The sequence below is a fragment of the Battus philenor genome, unplaced genomic scaffold, assembly GCF_028537555.1.
Source record: "Battus philenor isolate CCGP_79_NKW_IND1 unplaced genomic scaffold, ilBatPhil1.0.hap1 SCAF_30, whole genome shotgun sequence".
NCBI classification, from domain to species: Eukaryota; Metazoa; Arthropoda; class Insecta; order Lepidoptera; family Papilionidae; genus Battus; species Battus philenor.
Window position 1 is genome coordinate 3936252 of NW_027181694.1, and position 13428 is coordinate 3949679.

Genomic DNA, 13428 nt, shown 5'->3' on the forward strand with positions numbered 1-13428 from the left:
AACGAGTACTATCGATGAGTATCAGCCCAGGCCGTGGTCCCCTCAAGGGGGGTATTAATCTTAGTCTTAAAACTATGTAATTTAAAACAAAATATGTAAATGAAAATATTGTTTTTCTTGTTTATTTGGTTAATACATCAACCAACATAGCGACAATATCATAATAGCCTGTGCTTACTTGGAGTAATCTCCACAGTTTTTTTTATCTCATCATCATTATTTCAGCCGGTAAACTGATGACAGGCATCCCGATAGATTTCTAATAGAAACAGGTGGAAGAAGCCTACATTAAGCGTCTTCGGACCTCTGTCCACCAGCCGTCTTAACAAAAACCATTTTCTATGGTGATACCAGTTTATAGAACAAGTCGCATCCTCTCCTCCCATGGTTTCGGTCAGAACCAAACGAAAATATTCACAGACGATGTACAGCGGCATCTAGTCGATATATTTGTAATAAAAAAATTGCACTCTCCAACCCACAAGTCAAGTGCGGCGAGTATCGGCATACTTTTGTTTTTGAAATTGAATTAAAATTCAACATATTTTTATTCATATAGGGATTGGCACGAATTTTTTACAGTTAACATTTTTTACATTAAAAAGAGTAAATGTAGTAAGTCTTTAACTAACCTACTAGAAACGCAACGGTTGCTTTCTTTAAATAAAATTTAACAATATTTGACGTGCACATTATGATATCAACTCGCAAATTAGTCAAGTTTCGTGCATTTCAACGAACTAAAATTAGGGAGGCTGTAATAAGATTTAATTAATAATATACTTTCAATATGAGGTTTAAAAGTATGAAAAGAAAACTTTAAATTAGGTTGTTCAATTTCATGTATATACATTCAGATATGTCAACTTTTTGGAGACGAAATTTAGGCTCAGAGTTTCATTTATTGCATTTATCGTATGTCTGTCATTGTTTTATACAATTATTTAAATGTTAGCGAATAAATGTAATTTAATATGTAATCCGCTTTGACATGAACGTAAATACACATCTGAAAAAGTATTATAAATTAAAAAATAATGTTTTTTTTCAGTTAAAGTTACTAAAATATGTTTCAGCATTCCATGTTTAAAATATTTTTTTCGAACTTTCTTAGTGGCCTGACGGACAATAATGTACAATAATTGTTATTTTGTTTTTCATCGTAGACAGTCATAATTTTATTTATTACAGGAACACTTATTTATATATTCTTACATACATCTTACTAATAAGGTAAATGCAGAGAATAAATTTACAGGAAAATCCACAATTACTACTGCGACATTCAAACATGTCATAGTCTCTTTACATGTCATTTTTAATATAAAAGAAATTAGTTTTTTGTTGGTTGTTTTGTTAAACTTTATATGTGTCGGAAACTTGTTCCAGTGTTTTATGACAATCAAACATGTTCTCTATTGGTGGATCTCAATAAATAAGATATAATCTCTTCCTATATTAGAACTAGCATTTTTCAAACATTCCACATTTTAACGTATAATATCATAAATTTGACATATCTGTCAATATTACATCTTACTATTGTTAATTTTGAACTATTCCTTTCAAGCAGTAACAACTGTAAAGTAGCCTTGACAACCTTGTTTCTATTCTACCTTTAAATTCAAACTTCTAAAACAGAAAAATTAATAAATAAATAATAAAATTAACAAGAAAAAATTTAAATTATAAACTAGAGTAATAAAATAGAAATGTAAATTAAGTGCGATATAAATAGTAACAAAATAAATAACAATTACGTAATAAATATATTGTTAAACAAATGATGAAACTAATGAGCATATAATTGTAGAACTTTGGAGGGACGGTAAAGGATGTGAGGCGACATATGAAAGGAAAGTATGTAAAGAAATGAAATATATTGTGAAGAAAATAAGAAAAAAAAATTAAATACATTGAGAAGTGCGAAAAAGGAATATGGAAATTAATTAAAATTATTTGAAAAATTATAATGTAATTAATGATCTCGTCCACCCGTGATAGGGGTAGAATGAGAAGTCCCTCAGGGCCATAAAAATTGAATATTCTTCTGTGAACGCAAAAAAAAATTAAAGTGACTACTGAAGCTCGGAAAGATCTCGTCCGAAATACCGCAATGCTTAAAGATAAAGGATCACTTATGTATCCAAAACGTGGTCGTTTACGACGTCAATTTTTGGGACAACTTCCTGACGATTTTTGAGGGAAGCCTGTCCTTTGCGGCGTGCGGCTATCAGCTTGTATGATGATAAATCCTATTATAGTGTGAAAGATTTTTAGGTGATAATAGAGCTTTGAAAGTAATTGCTCAACTACTCTAATATTGTAAAAGTTGACCACAACAAAAACCTATTTCAGGTTGTTGTGAGCTCTTCTCAGGGCGCATTTGAAACTTTTGAATCTTTAGGCTTTAGTATAATCTAAAAGAATTAAAGAAAATTGTAGAATGGAAGAAGAGGAAAAATTTAATAAAAAGATATGGAAAAAATAAAAAAGGAATAAAAACACTGTCCCAAGCAAGATAGGGATACAAGAGGACCCCAACAAAGGAGGCCATATAAAAAAAGCTATAGGATGCTATCATACGGGAGCTGAATCTGATTCCAGTGTAATTTAATCTTCTGTCATACTTCCCATCGCGTATATATAAATAATATATAATAATATGAATAAGAAAATATGACATTAGATATTTAGAAATAGAGAACTTTAGGAAGGGAGGTTCTTTATCCTAATTGAAATGAAACACAGCTATCTGAAGTAATACACATGGCTTTATTGAAAAATTGACATAATACACATGGCTTCTATACATTTGCAGGAATAACGCCAAGAAAAAATATGAGCGGTTCGTTGTGGTGACGTTTGTTATACTTGCTCAACGTGCATCTTTTTTACAGGAAGACTATTCGCTCTTTGCTTAAAAAGTGTCATCGGTCAGTATACGCAGATTAACAATTGTATGTAACTAGCTACAAGTGTCGCAACTACAGATTTTTATTGTTTATCTAATTATAAAAAAAATAAGAATGCGGTGCAATCCAATATAACAACACTAAGTGAAAACTCCTGCCTGACTGACGGATCGGAGCGGCCGCTACTCTCCCTCGCCGCTAGAGTACCTAAGGCGCGGTACAGCAGTTTCGGTAGCACTATTTCAGCTCATACACTCCCACTACAAATCATATGCCTCCCTCAAAGACATCTATGGGAGGGATATATCATATCTAATAGAATCAGGCGTTACCTCGAAGTCCATCCTAACTAAGAAAAAAACTAATATATAGCTACTTCCGCTATGCAGCAGTAGTCATGCAAAGTGCATTGCCCGCCCGCCGCTGATAAATGCGCTTGCGGTAAACAATGCGAAACATAACTACCACCGCTAATTCACGCAACACGTGGTTCACTCCTCCACGGGGCATCCTCAGGAGTAATGTTACACCGATTAGTGCCAAACACGACTACTGCTGCATACACTACACGTGTTTTACCCCTCCACGGGGCATCTTCAGGAGATGTTAGACCGACCAGTGCCAAACACCCTTCGGAGTTACTTCAGTCCTTCGTCGGATATATTATAATCTGCACGCTTTGCAGGCGAGTTGTTGATCGCAGTGTAATATTATGGTACGGAGAGGACGCTGCGGCCCAACTATCTAAGAAACTTGTTTGTAAAATTGACAATCCTAAGTAAGAAAAGGACTAATATTTAGCCACTTCCGCACATGCAGTGGTAGTCGTGCGATAAAGTGCACCGCCCGCCAGCCCGCTGATAAATGCGTATGCGGCAAACAATACGTATCACACAACCGCCACCGCCAAATTACTCAACACGTGTTTTACCCCTCCACGGGGCATCTTCAGGAATTATGTGCGAAAGTGGCTAAATATTGGTTCTTTTCTTACTGAGGATGGACTTCCGCAAGGTAACGCCTGATTCCATTAAATATTGACAATCCTATATAATTAATGCACAAAGTGTAAATTCTATGTGATTGTATCCTGGAAATCGAACCCGCGACCAACGATCGCAACCGCTATGCTACCACTACTTGGTAGCACTATAATTACTGTATATTTATATTTTTTATATATAAGGCAAGCATGAAAATATGTGCAAGCGGACTTAATGCCACTAAGCGTTTTTGTGTCGTAGACCCTTTGCCATGTTTTTCCATGTTGGGTAGACCCCCTACTTACCTGATATTGATTTCCTGTAAATTTCTAACTGTAGTGAAGTTTAGTATTAAAAACTCAAAGTAATAACACATGTTAATTTATACATTTATTAATTGAATTTAAATTTAAACTTCTCAAAATTAAATTTTGTATCTGTTATGTAAAATATACGTAACATTAAATAAACATAAAATAAACTATAAATAAAATAACATAAGCAATAAGTCAATATTTTTAGTGAGAAGGATGAACCTGATGCTTAAATAATAAATTATCAACATTTGGCGTCAATTTTGTAAGGGTTAATCTTAAATCTCCTCGGCTAATGATGTCCAGTCTGTGGACCCCCATTTTTATTTCATGGACCCCCAAATTTTTTTTTCGCTTACGTAGAGCCCTTGCAGGTTGTCATAGACCCCTATGGGTCGATGTAGACCATTTTGGGAATCTCTGGTTTTAACCAAGGCAACAATGTAGTGAACTTAGATATGAATATACCGATGTTACCTATGTTAAATTAGGGTAATCTTCGCGGTAAACGGGGCCAAATCGGGCTGTCTATCCAGTGCATGTAAAGAGCTGTCCCACTCTGTCACCCTAGCGAAGCCAGATCAGTGTTGTTTTTTTGAGTTTAAAGATTAAGATCTACGATCAGTGATACAGAGTGACTATTTGGTAAGTTATTTGGACAGTGATTCCTTGAGCGATTAGGAAGCGAAGTTTGGACTAAGCGAAAGTATACTTTGTGATAAAGAAGGGTGACCATCCGGTTAGGGAATAAAGGACTACTTTTGAACCAGTGGTGTTTCATTTCGAGTCATAACCCACAGTACGTAACAATATTAGATCAATCTCAAAGAATTAAATTTAAAATGAAAAGATTTTTTAATAATTATTAAATGTTGTGCATTTTATGTATTCCCGCGCTTTCGTCGCTTCATTTACAAGGTGGCGGCGTTTGAAGGCTTGGCGCTATAACATAAGCGAGCGAAATACAACGGGCATGACTAGACATATTACGTGTATAGCCATTTTAAGCTTCTCATATTCAAATTATTATTTTTTATTTATGACGAGATGCTTGATGATTCATCTCTTCATTTTGACGTCACATGAGACTACCACCTGTTCAGATAACATTCTCTTACCAGGAAAGGGCAAGAGAAAGAAAATCAGCAAAATTATACAGGTGTAAATCAGAGTTTATAAACATATATAATAATTTTTTTACTTCATAGGTAATTTTATAAATAATGTAAATGTTTTGATATTATAAGATAGTATGATGTAAGTAAATAGGTACTATCAGTGTATGTGTTGAGATCCACTATCGTGGACCCCCATTTTCATTTCATGGACCCCTAGAGGTCGATATAGACCACTTTGGGAATCACTGGTGTAAATGATTGAAACGGGTGAATGCATAGGTCATATGTGAGGTAAAAAACTCATTGTAGCTTTTTACAATCGTTGTGTATAAAGTGATTACTTTGAAACTGAATCTCTGTTGCATTGCGCCAGCCCAATGAATTCTGGCAGTACAGTTTACAGGGACAGTACAAGTTTTTATTATTTCGTAAACAGAATTATGAAAACGCTTTTTCATACAATATTATCATTAAGTTATATATTGTTTCTAAATCCATTAATTTTAATGCGATGTGCGTACCCTGTAAGATGCAGTATTTGACAACAATTGGGCTATAGGTGTATAAAATATTTCAGACTGATTTCATATTATACAAGGTCATTGTATATTTATAAGTTTCTAAGTTTGTACTTTCTTACTTCCTTTTGTACTGTTTATCTCCAATAAAGTAAATAAATGAATACATTGGAAATAGATATAAAAGCTTTTAAACTTTGAAAGCATTTTGTCAAATGAGCTATACATTATCGCCTCCAGACGTTCAAAGTACTAAAAATATAAGACAAACTGCCAAACGTACCATATTAGCGATTAGTAGCAAGCGGATTCAGAGGTGATGGCATTGTTAACCTTAAAATTACGTGCTCAACTGTTAGAAGTGAATGAACTATTGCAATTGCTTGTTTGAAATGCAGGGTAAACTTGGAAAAAGTAGAAGCGGATACATCGCTTATAAAATAAAAATACGTTAATAACATACAAGATTTTTTTATTGAATACTTATTTACATTTACGAATTATATTTATTTACAGTAAATATAAATATATTTTGGTATTTGATATAAATTCTGAATGTAAAATTCAAGTCGCGATTATTGTCATTTAAAATTTCACATTTAACATTATAATAAATTTTTAATTTAAAATATATTTTTTTAAAAAAAGCTTTGATTTTATATTCGTGGCCTCTGATTTAGTGATGTAAATAAAAACTTTATTTACCACTTTGTGAGTGGACGTCTTATAGTTCGCTTGCAGATCCCGAAGTATCAACTCCAGAACTTTAACGTCTCAACAACAGTTCCTTATGATATAATATTTTAATTCAGTGAACTCGAAGTAGGTCTGCAAACTATCTGATTTATCGTCACACTGGCGACATAGTATAATTAACTTTAAATTGAACTTAAAATTTAATATTCCATTTGCATTATTTCATCTCTGTACATGTATTCAATTTTTAAACCGGTTTTTTAAAATCTGGATCCTCCAAAAGACACTCATCAAAGGTCTGCAATGGCATCATTGATGCGGGGCAATAGGTTCGACTACACCAAGGATAGACGATACATTTCGCAAAATAAAATCATTAACCATTTTTGCATTTTTAACATCAAGTTTTTGTAATTCGTTATTGTGTTTAACGCCTTTTAAATGTTCATGTACATTCTTTTCTTTATATGGTATCACGACACTACAAATGTTACATTTTATTTCTTTCACGTTAGATTTCATTTCTAATATGGAAGAAATTAGCTGTTTGATGGTTGTTGGATCCATTTCATTCGTCCTAGGAACTTGAACGAGGGTTTCATTTTTTGTTTCATTCTGTTTTATATTGTTCGCTATTGTTGAAGATTTTTCGTTTGCAACTTGTTTTTGTCCTGTTACAGAATTGGTATCGCTAATCGAGATTTGATTTACAATTTTGCTATTACTATTACCCGGTCCAGTCTGAACTGCTTTTGCTATTTTATTATTACTATCCTTTGCAACTTTGGCTTTATTTTCTGAATTACCTAGAACTTTTTCAGCAGAATATTTCTGATCATTTAATTTGGCCAACATATTCTTGTGTTTTCCACCACGCTCATGCATGTTTACATTGTGTGGATTATTCGGAACTTTAACGTTGCATATTTGACATAAATAGACCTTTACAGCGAGGGTTTTCTGTGATTGATTTTCGCTAGACATGTTTGCCGGTTCTCCTCCGCTGTCTATTTTCGCTGTCGATTTTTGTGCTATTTGTTCACTTCTAAGTGAAAAGCGTGAAACGAATACTGCGTGCCTATCGCTGATGATATGCGCGGTTTCATTACCTTTTTCTATTACCATGCTACACAAACAACAAAACAGGTGCTGGTTGTCGACAATAAACATGTCGTTCTTAGCAAAAACACTACTACGAAGGGTAATGTGAGTTGGGTCTATTATGTGACTCTCAATCTCTCTCGAAGTTCCCTGCGTATGGCAGATTTCACAGGTAAAATGCCCATCATCGCTCGATTTTTTAATGAAATAATGATCATTGTATTTATTACTGCTTCTGTCCGGATTACTTGCATGACCTATATTGCTTTTCTGTTCTATACTGTCAGCTTTCTTCCCTTTGTCTTCTTTATCAATAATAACTTCAGTGTTCTCCGGTAACAAATCCTTTGTAGAGGTTACTACCTTAGATGATTCGATCTGTTTCACTTCAGGCGGTGTTGCAGCTGTAAAGCCATCTTTGGTGTCGAAAAATAATTTATGTAACCTGTCGCTGTGAACCTCGCTATAGACTGTATGCTCCAGATAGCCTGGTATCATTTCGTTACATAAAATACAATGACTTGTCACATTATCCAACTAAAAACAGAAAAAAGATATTTATTGTTATGAGTTGTAGTTTTCAGAAAACCAATTGTTATATTAATTTAAATTAAGGAATGAGGGGGAAAATACCTATATTTACAGTATTTTTCAAAGGGTACTTATATAGTAAAATATATATTAATATCAGCCGTTACACGCCCATTGCAAAGGTTGCCCCGAGAACCAGTCTTGCACTGCCGGCATCCAGAGACTCCCTACGACCTTTATTATGACCTCGGTTCACCTAATCCACTGGCCCGTGGATTAACAATTCTTAGAGCTATACCTGTGAGTTTCATACATTATATATAATACAAAAGAACAATATAAATAATAAAAGAATTTGTGGAATTACATCCACAAATGATACTGTGAGGCTCGCGAGCCAGGTGGAAGAAAGCTAATTCTACCACTGTGATCCAAAAGTAAAGAAAAATTGTCACTGAAAACTCCCGAGCATTAGGAAAGCAGATAATATTCTTCCTACGTTGGGCTGTCTATAAAATTTGCCAAGCGTCTAGTTATTAAAAGTTGGAGTATCATTTGGCTCAGCCCAAACAAACAGGATGTTTTGTGTCTTAAACATGTTAAGTTTCAATTGGGCGTTATACAGCATTGGTTCTTCGCGACTTTTTTCTCCAAAAACTCGACTGAAAACGTTGCGCAAGCGCCGTATTCGCCTGATTTGGCTCTGGGCGAATTTTGACTTTTTAGCAAACTCAAAAAGCCAATGCAGGGTCGCTGTTTTGACGCGATTGAGAAGATGAAAACCGAATCGGAAAAGATCTTGAATGCTTTTCCGCAAAAAGACTATTCCGACTGTTTTGAGAACTGGAAAAAGCGTTGCCAAAAGTTCGCTTCATCGAACGGCGAAGAATAAATTAAAAATTAGAACATCTTATGTTTTATCAAAGTATTATATAAATATATTTGTAATTCTTAGCCTACTATGTAGTGAAAGCTTTCCTTTACCAAAGCGAATATGAACAAAAATACTGAAGTTTAAAAGCCATTGTAACTGACCAATGCCAATGGATTTGGCATTAGATAAAACCAATTTTCTGAATGCTCGACCTTAAGAGCCTAGGCTTTAGATGATCTGTAATTATTAGGCGGAGGCTCAATGACGTAACTGTCAAGCTGAAATCTAAAATACGTTTAGTATTTTGATTCTAAGTACTCTGAGGGCCGGACAAATTCATTATTGTTTTAATACGGGGAGTATTTCAACAACTAACAGAAACATCAGTTTATAGTTTGCCAATTAATACAAAGTAACGCTTGACTTGCTCTCGGTTGAGGCTGATTCTGTTAGCCCGGGGGCTTTCACAGCTTTATCGGAGTTGAGTTCACGGTACGATAACACATAGTAAACCGCTCTACCCGAGTAGAGCTGTGTAGTGTTGATGTTGTGTATATGCGGCTTGAGACGGCATCGTAGGCCATAGCGAGCCCAGGATGGATCTGGATCCTACCTTGGTTCGACCATGCTGTTCGCGGTCAGAGATCGGGCGGCAGCCCCCTAAGAACAGATGTGGTGTGGTGATTAGTATTTTGTTCTATTGTGAACGACGCGATGTCCTGTGCGAAGTGACACGTATTAGTGGTTGCTGGTGCTTTGTGATTAGCACTTGCAGTGTTGTGATGAGAACGTTACGGTTGTGTTGCCTTTCTACCTAAAACTCCAAGAGTTGAAATATCCAATATGGAGTGCACCGGCTCATCCAGGTATCTTATCTAGGCCCAACCTTAAGAACAGTTAGCTTATTATTCCTTTCTTGTTTTGCGAAGGAAACTTCTGGATTATCAAGATACCCTGGCATTGAAGGTAGGACAAGGTTATGTAGCCTTCCTATACACTAACATCTCGGTGTTCGTTCTTTGCCAGTGTGAGGAACATTTTATTGCGGAAAGCCCGGCAGTAATGTCGGAGTTTGTGCAATATGCGCGCACAATCCTTATTTCAATTCTCTAGTGGACGCTGTACATTTTAGTTCTACATCGTCGAAAGGCGTGTAAGGCTACGGACCGTACCATTCCCGCATAGAGATGGTGAAACTCCTTTCCCCGAGAACATCGACAGGCAGTCGCAAGTCTACGCATCGTAACCAATATTCTTGCAACCCGGGGGACGAGATCTAAATATTCTTCGAAGTCCCAAAAACTCTAGTTCATTCCTCCTAGCTTAACACTGTTACTTTCTTTTTATCGCAAATAGAATTGCTATTATAAAAATTCCGTATATATTTATTTACACACACACACACATATATCAACGGGCCATGATAAATAGAAAGAATCAGGAATTAGATCAGAACAATAAACAATAAATGGGCGGAACACAAAACTGATAACAGCCGGGACCTTGTGTGCCAAACCATGGACGACAAGCACATCGTAAGACGAAACGGAGAGCGTCCATCGACGGAAGAGGCTAGATGCCTTGTCATCCGGTTCAACCTAATGGAAATCTATGGGAAGAGCTTTTTTCGTCGCTGGAAGTCCCATGGTTGAATTGATAACGATGAAAGAAAAAATTAAGTCCAAACGTTGTAAATACATGTAAAAACTTTTATGTATGGATGTAGATGTTAAGTGAAAATCTATGGGGAAAAATCATGAACTATTCGAAATCTATTGGGGACGTCCTTCAGCTGATGGTGTGTGGTGATAAGTGGCGAATCACATTCTGAATTATATAAAATCATCACAGCCTTCTACATAGGAATAGCAGTCAAATCCATGTGAACCAAGTAGGAATCTTAATAGAGTGGTGTTGTACCAAAAACTTACTTTTCTAATACAATTTTCGTCTTTCAATGGCAAACAAATTTTCTCGATGTGCTCTTCCGTCATTATGTGTTGCATTTGCGTTTTCTTTTTAAATGATTCCGACATGCAAAGTTTGCACCGGTACCTGTGTTTTGAAACCTTTTCAAAGCCATGAAAACTCACAGTTGCAACTTTAATTTCGCGATTATTCTTTTGTATTATATAATTTTCATCGTCTAACGTTTTCAGAACGTGGCTAGACTTCGTTTTTTCGTTTAATATTTTTAAGAGTTCATCAAAGTTGATCGAGCTTTCCACTGTTTTGACAGCTGACTCGGAACTATCGTTGATTTTTGACGACTTCGTGTTAACCGAATCATTTTTTTTAACGTTTTCGACCGGTTCTAATTTTAAATCGTGCACTGGATTGTCTATAGCCTTATCACATTTTTCGATTTCTTCAGGAAAAACATCAGCGGTGCTTCCATTTTCGGTAGTATAAACTTGCATTAACTTTTGAAGTGCTTTTTCTCTCCGGACAGCATTGTTATGAGCTTTAGAGAAAAGGTGGCCGTCTCTATTCTCAACCGCAACAACCGATACGCAGATTTTACAGAAAAAAAATGCACTCATGGAATTTTGATTTCGAGTATTTTGATCTAAATTTCTATGTATCCTCTCTAAGGCTACATTAGCAATGGTCAAAAACATCTTGTGCTTGGAGCTATCAACATGGTCCGCCATGTAAATTTGAGGCACTTCCAGATTGCATATATGACATGTATATGTATCCAAATTAATTTTTTTACCAACCCCCGAAAATTCTGTAATGAAATGGAAAAATAAAATTTAACGAAAAAAAAAACAACAAAAAAAATCTTAAAATAAATAGGGAAAAATATTTACAAATGAATCACATTAATATTTATTGATTATTTCACTATAACATACAAGCTATTTCACATTATAATTATTTTAAATATTATTTATTTAAGAACATCCATATTTTTTAATAATACTAACATATTTTACATAGAATTTGACAAGACAGATTCTTATAATAAACAGATAATTAAAAGTCCAGCCATTAATACTGTTACAATAAAAAAACGCAATTTTAAATTTAAATTTGGAATTTATCGTTCTATAAATATTAGACGAAATAAAGTCGCATAACAGAAGGCCGGCGGGCAAGCGTAGTGTGTGCAATATGGACGGCCACTTCCAAACGGACCTATTGGAAATCCTATTTCCAGCAATAGAAGTCTTAAAGCAGAAATTATAATACAAATATTTATTGTTTTTTTTTTAATTTTCGCTATAATCTGGGTTAAATATTGTTGTGATATTAAAATAGAGCCGAATGGTAAAGAGAACCGAATTGCTATAACAAGTGTGTAGCCAAGTGTATATATTTTAAATATCCATCCGCCTTATTTCATTCAAAAGTTTTTGTAACTCGATATTAACACTTTGAGTGCAACGCGGTTTTATACTGGCAAATTAGAATCTACTCGATGGAAATTTCAAAACTTATTATCGCCATTGTTTTTAGCATAGTGGGGGAATAATTCTGTTCGAAAGGAAATGCTTTTATAAGCATTCATTTAACACCCTAAGCCCCTAGCGATGTACTTTTGCATTGACTATGTCATAAGAGAGCCAAGATTCCATCTAGCAGCATTACCACCAGTAAAAAACTATACAATCTGCAGACAAAACCTGGCCGAGTGGCTACAAAGAAAATGCGGCACAGAGTGGCAGAAAAATATCACGAAATTTAACGAAACTATAAGCCGTTTGGTTATATATAACATTTTGTGACACTTGCGAGGGCCAGCCATTTTTATGTTTACCTTGTTTCAATAAAATCCATTATTTTTTCTGCAAAATGTTAAATTTTTACATTTATCATATTTTATACTGCCAGTCACCGGTGACTGACGCGGCATAAACGAAAAGGTCGATGTCAGTCACCTGTGACTGACGTGGCACTCATCGCGTTAATAGGTATAATTACATATATTTGTAAAAATAATATGTACGACCTTCTTCGTAGAACTCGTACGAAAAAAGGGATGAGTCTTAAATTAGTGACTATTTTTTTAAACGATATAGCAAAATAGCTTAACCCTTAAATGTATAGTGATGCAATATACCACTTTGAATACACGATAAATGCATAGAGTTGTATGCAGATTTACAATATATGAGTTTATAATAAATAAGTATAAAAAATATTACATATATTTTTTTCCATTGTCCCCTGCATTATAGTGTACTTATCTGTAAGATCTAAACTTGTAAAGTATTAATAAAAGTCATGCATTTAAGGGTTAATATCACGCCGTCCAGATAGGCCACGAAACACACTTCTATATGTGTTTAGTTCGATAGTGGCAACATGTGGCTTGTGGGCAGTGTTTCGGATGCTTCCAGAATATGTATATATTACTGGCGAGCCATTC